We start from the raw sequence: 6,000 nt of genomic DNA, 5'->3' as shown, positions 1-6,000 counted from the left end.
GCTGAGATTTTAAAGTTTTATTGAAAGTTTGCCAATAGAGCCAGCTGGGCCCCCCCCTTAAGGCAGAGGAGACCCCTCCCACGCCCAAAGAAGACAATTTTATACATGTTCCTTACAAAGAGATACAGCAATTAACAAATGATTGGTTGAAATTGGCATAAGTTTTGGATCCTCCTTATTATTGGGGGAAATTTATCTTCCTGATGACCTATTGGATGCTAGTCAGAGTTCAGGGCACCCCCTCCCCTTTGTCTTTATGCCCCCGACCCTTATGGAGACAGGGTGTCTAAAAGAGAGAAACGTGTGAAGATTCATGAATGTTTATGTCTGTGTTATCCCTTTGGTAAAGAAGTAAATATGAGGGAACCTAAGAGCCCTTTTTCATAAAGTTTCAGTCCCCCTTTTTTAAATTCTTAATATTTCAACCAAGAATTTAAACCTTGTAAGGAAAGATTTTCTGTACCAAGACGAGGTACTTGTTTTTCTGCAGAGAACTTGGTCATGTACATGTGCTACATGTAGAAATAAAGATGGGGAATCAGTAAAGACATGTGCAGATTAATAAACCACAAACAATTACAACTACTAAGCCATGAGAAATTAGGCAGCCAGAAGGTTAACCAAGACCAGTCCCCCCTAGAATTATTCCAATCTTCAACATACTCTTCTCTATCTTTTCGTATTTCTGCCACAATGTGAGCAATCTGTTTATGGTCAACCAGGAGTCCTTTTGTCTGGCCATGGAACATGCAGCATAACTGATTAATATAAACGCAAACACCACCCTGACTCTTCAAGATCATACCTAGGGCCGTCCTATTCTGGAGGACCACATCCTTAAGGGAGAGGACTTCATCTTGTAAGTGTTCCTCCAGATTCAATGTAATATTCTCCCATTTTTCCAATGCCATAGAAGTGTTGTAAAGAAAGGAGGCAAGTTTATGTATATCTTTGTAATTCTGAGCAACTCCCACCACAGGGAAGAGACTCCTGCCAATGAAGGTTCCCGTAGACCATTCTAGGTGTTCTGCTCTCCTTTCCCGGTGGAAAGTATGCCTAGTGGAGTATCGAATAGCTTCTACTGGCACCATATGAATGCCACCGGGCCATAACCACCCTATAGTGCAAGTTCCTGACCAGGCAGGTGGCATTTCCTTAAATCCCTCATTGCCACATAACCACCAGACTCTTGAACCTAAACGGATCGGTCGTTTAGATGTTAGAACCTGTAGAATAATCTTTAGAGTAGGAAGAAAGGTGCCTGATTTAAAGGAATCCTGGGGGAAAAGGTTTTCTAGCCATTGAGTAAAAGAACCATCAAATATAGGAACTGACTTGTTAAACATCAACCATCCAGGACTATCCCATGTAAACTTATACACACACCCCTCCCAGTCCCCAACAAAATCATTTCCCCCCCTCTTCTGAAAACAAAAGGGGGCATCAGGTATGGGGTGGAGAAACTAGAAAGGTTTGGGATCCGCATAGCCTGAGTTAAAACTCTGAACTGAGTTGTTATACCCTCTGTCCAAGCCTAGAGGTATTGGCAAAACAACTAACCCTTGCTGGCTATGAGTAGGGAAATAACTGCAAATCCAACAAGCAGGAGGGTTGGTTTCATTAACAACCAAATTATGAAGTTGTATCAAAGTATTATGTGACCAGTCAGCGATTACTACCTGAGAAATGAAGAAAAGACGTGACAAACAGAAAAGAAAGAGCGACATGCTGAATTTTCCAAATACCTCCCCTTCTGTTCTCTGTTCCATCCACCGGATCCTCCGGAAATCGGGAAGGGCAAGGAGTGTCCTTACAAATCCTTACAAGTCAAATATGCTTTGAACCTTCATTACCCACAAACGTATTCAGTGTCTTTAGTGTCCCTTTGAGAAAACCGGCTTGAGGCCGTCCAGTCCTTGAACTTTCCACTGGGCTTTTGGTTTCCGTTGCTGATGTTGTGATGGGACGATGCTGTCACCCGGCGGAGAGGCAGCCTTTGCGTGCTGCTAATGCAGCCATGCTTGAATCCCCTCAACCTTCAGGCTGGATGGGGTCGTCAAGAGCACCTGGAGTGGCCCTTCCACTTTTGGGACAGATGGTCAGACCTTTAGACCATGCCTTCACATATACCCGATCTCCGGGCTGAAATGGATGGAGAGGCTCAGATAAGAATTGGAGTTGTTTCCCCAATAGCCCCCGTTCATTTTCCTGCAACAAAACAGAGATCCCATTAAATACCCCTTCAAATCAGCTTCCCCCTTTTTGAGACTTACTTTCTCCTTGTGTCCTGGCAGGGAACTGACTCTATATGGACATCCATGGAGGGCTTCAAAGGGGCTTATTGCCGATTTTCCTCTGGGCAGGATTCAAATTCGTAGCAATGCCTGTGGGAGCAAATCTCACACTCACACATTCACTGGGCACAAGATGCAAAAAAGGGCAATTACCAACTATGAAATCTCAGGTTCAAGCAGCTGTTGGGCTCAAAACCAAAACTCCTTTTACTACCAGTGTCAAAGCGGGCAGAGTCGGGGACAGTATCATCTGGAGAAATGATCCGGTGTCAGCCGGGTGAAGTTCCCCGGGCTCGGTCCGTTGACCCGGTTAGTCTCGGGCTCCTGGCTGCCTCGCCAAATTGTTAGAAAGAAAGCTTATGAGGTTCGCCTCTGAGCCGGGAATAAACACGCAGGTGGTTGCTTGAAGGAGAGGGAAGACTTCCACCATCAGGACCTCAGGAAGGAGGAGACCCCCTGCAAAGCAGCGCATTCCCTCAGATATGATGCAGAAGAAGGCCACGGTCAGGGGTACTGAAGGGCACTGAGAGACCTAGTAGGACTGCACTCCCCCAATCCTGGTCTCTCCATAAGTCATCCATAAGTGCAACCAATGCGATTCCCATCCTGTGTCCTGGCCAGAATCTGAGCGTCAGCCCTTTCAGGCAAGCCAGGTCAGGAACTGGACACCACAAAGCCTATGGGAGCTCTGTGATGTTGTTTTGGGACTCAAGAACAGAATCTTGAAAGCCTGTCAGAGTGTCCCACTGACCTCTTTTCTGGGATACAGAATCAAGACAGGATTATTTTTACTCTCTTAAGTAAGAAAAATGCTGAATTCCATTTCCTGTCTGCTGCTTTGCTCCATCTGCTCCCTCTACTCGGGACAGAACTTCCTCTAGAACCTCTCTTAAAATGGAAGCTTGGAGATGTTCTACAGTTGTCAAAAGCAGCTGGATGGAGAAGGCTTCCTGATCAGGGGGACACCACAGCCCCCTTCCTCCTGACCCCATGGAAATAACCCCTTTGCTCCCCTCTTTCCATGAGGTGCTGCATTGCACACAGCATCCCCCAGGGGGCTCCCTCTGCAAAGAGAGGGCAACACCATGCACTTGGGGGGGGGGAGGTAGAGTTTGCATTGCAAATCTCCAGCAGGGAAGAAGAAAAGCCCTGCAAGGAAGGAGGTGCCCGAGATTGTGCCTGCATTCTCACCACGCGCTGATGAGGCTGAAACAGGGTTGGGTCCTCTGCAGTTCAACGCGTCTTAGGAGGGTGAGTGAACCAGGAGATCCTCTTAAGCTTCGTTCTGTTGGATATTTGCAAGATCTACAGCTTTAACAGAATTAACTATGGAGTTAACAAGAGATTGTTTTTGGCTGTGAACATCATTGAATCAGGTGGCAAACTCTGTATAAGAGAAGTCTTCTTCTTACTTGTTCTCCTGCTATTCTGATTTTACCTTTTTAGGCTCACTGCTTATTCCCTGCTGTCTTGGTCTATTTGTATTATATTATTTATATTCTTTGTTGTCACTTTTGTATTGTTGAAGATCTATTTTATGCTCAAGTTTTCTTTTTTGTATAATTTAAACAGAGATAAAGGTTGACATTTATATTCCTTGTCTCTTAAACTCATTTCCCAACAAATTGGTAGCAGAGGATGGTTGGGCTTGAGAAGCTGATAAGCTTTTTTTTAAGAGAAGACATTAAAAGTTATTAAGTTGGGGTTGGGGTTTTTTTTGATCCAGATGGCAAAGCAAAGAGCCTTTTCCCCTTTCTTTCTTCTTTTGGATGGGAAGAAATTTTTAAAGAGATAAAGTGATTTATGTAAGTGAAATATTAATAGTAAGTCTTTTAAACTAAAGGAGGATTTAGCAGAGGAGCTTGGATGTCTGTAACCTTAGGCACTTTAACAGACGAAGCTATTATATCTACTCAAAGTTTCCAACAGGGTGTAAGTAATAACAACAGTGTATTTGTAATTCCAAAGTTAAAGAGGAATAACTTTCAAATGCGGGGTGCAAGATTAAGAGTTTCCCCTCAAGTACAGGACTGTTTAGATATCATAAAGATATGCCTGAAAGCCAATGAGAGCAGAAGGAGTATAAAATGAAAGAAGCAAAAGTCGTAATGATATTCTTTGCCTGTATAGAAGACCATGAAAGTCCACTAGTGACTAAATATAGAACAGCTAAAGGTTTATATAATGCTCTTAAGGGAAAATCTTTTATTAGATCAAATAAGAATGTGATATTTTTGAAAGAAAGATTGCATAGTATGAGGATGAAAGAAGGAACTAGTATTGATAAGCACTGAGAGGAAAGGTTAAAGCTCGTTTCAGACCTTCAGTCTGCAGGAGCAGAGATATCTGGCTCTGAGTTTCACACCTGTATGTTACTTAGTCTACCCCAATCCTTTGCAAACCAAAAGACTATGCTTGAGTCTATTGCAAAAGTGGATTTAGATTATGCAATTGCTCATTTGAGAGACTCTGGCCTTAAAAGGGTAATGGATACCACACCTGGAGAAAGGTCAGTATTAGGAACAAGACCTGCTCCTAAGGAATGTAGATGTTATGTGTGCTCGAAGATTGGGAATATTGCTAAGTATTGTAGATTTAAAGGGGTAGAAGGTCAAAAGTCCAGAGGAGTAAATGTTCCTACAGAAAGAATGTCTTTTAGTAAACAAGGACATTTTAATAGCCACAGACTTGAAACCATTAAATGGTAGACCAAATAAGAGATATAATCAAAGGTTTAATAATGGTATGAATGCTTACAATGATAATCGTTTCAAATATCTGATTATCAAGGTGTAAATGATAGAAGGCATTTTCTCCTTGATAGTGGCAGTTTTATCCATATTTGTCGGTTTAGAGAAAGTTTCAGTGAACCTGATACAGAAAATAGACCAGAGATATTGCAAGCAAATCAAGAAAGACTAAAAGTTGTTGGAACTGGAACTGCACCTTTAAGAGTTTTTGCTTCTAGAGGTGAGGCAGTGAACCTAACATTAACATATGTTGCTTTTCTCCTGAAGCCTCAGATGATTTGCTCGGTACTAAAAGGATGTTGAAGAATGGTTATCCTGTAATCCTTAAATCTAATACAGGAAAAATGATCAATGATAGAACTGGTCTTGTGCTTAAAGTTGATGAAAAAGATGGATTTCATTTATATCATTGATCTTAATGATAATATAACAAATTAGAGGAGGCCTATGTGTCAAACTAGGCAAGATATTTGTGATCATAAAACTTGTCTTTATTCATGGCCTGTGAAGTTTGCTCATAGGAACATGCAAGGTATTGAAAAATTATTGATAGAAAGTGGAGTTAATGGTGTCAAATGTGAGAAAGCCAAAGAAAGGTGCGAAATATGTATAAAAGCAAGGGGAACGGCTCCTAGTTATTCAGGACAATCCAATGTACAAGATAAGGATCATTTGGAAGTGGTTTATTCAGATCTAGTGGGTTCTATGCCATTATCTGCAGGCAAGAACAGATATTTTCCTATATTACTGAATTTAAGAGTAGATGTAGTTATGTATATATACTTAAAAACCAGGATGAGACCCTTAAAAAGTTTAAGTGCTATGTAGCCGCAATTAAGAATCGATTTGGGAGGAGGGCGGAGCAGGCGTCGCGGCGATACGGCGGGCGATCCTGGGCTCCCAGGATTGCAGCCGATATCTCCCTCCCCAGACGGTCCCGATGGACCTAAGCCGTC

The 6,000-nt window shown here is 42.4% G+C and overlaps 1 long non-coding RNA gene across 2 annotated transcripts in view; it reads left to right on the top strand.

Moving 5' to 3' along the window:
* Positions 1 to 3,153: 3,153 nt before the first annotated feature.
* The window catches only part of LOC148214054 (uncharacterized), a 34,581-nt gene continuing 31,734 nt past the window's right edge, over positions 3,154 to 6,000 (top strand). For both annotated transcript variants that reach the window (XR_015793540.1, XR_015793539.1), the window contains exon 1: positions 3,154 to 3,545. This is a non-coding gene — a long non-coding RNA (uncharacterized LOC148214054). The remainder of the gene's footprint in view (positions 3,546 to 6,000) is intronic.

The sequence above is a fragment of the Python bivittatus genome, unplaced genomic scaffold, assembly GCF_059951505.1.
Source record: "Python bivittatus isolate LINGU-HERP-01145 unplaced genomic scaffold, Pbiv_v1 ctg000820_np1212, whole genome shotgun sequence".
Lineage (NCBI taxonomy): Eukaryota > Metazoa > Chordata > Lepidosauria > Squamata > Pythonidae > Python > Python bivittatus.
The sequence above is the reverse complement of the archived record's forward strand: the minus strand, read 5'-3'. Positions and strand labels throughout refer to the sequence as shown.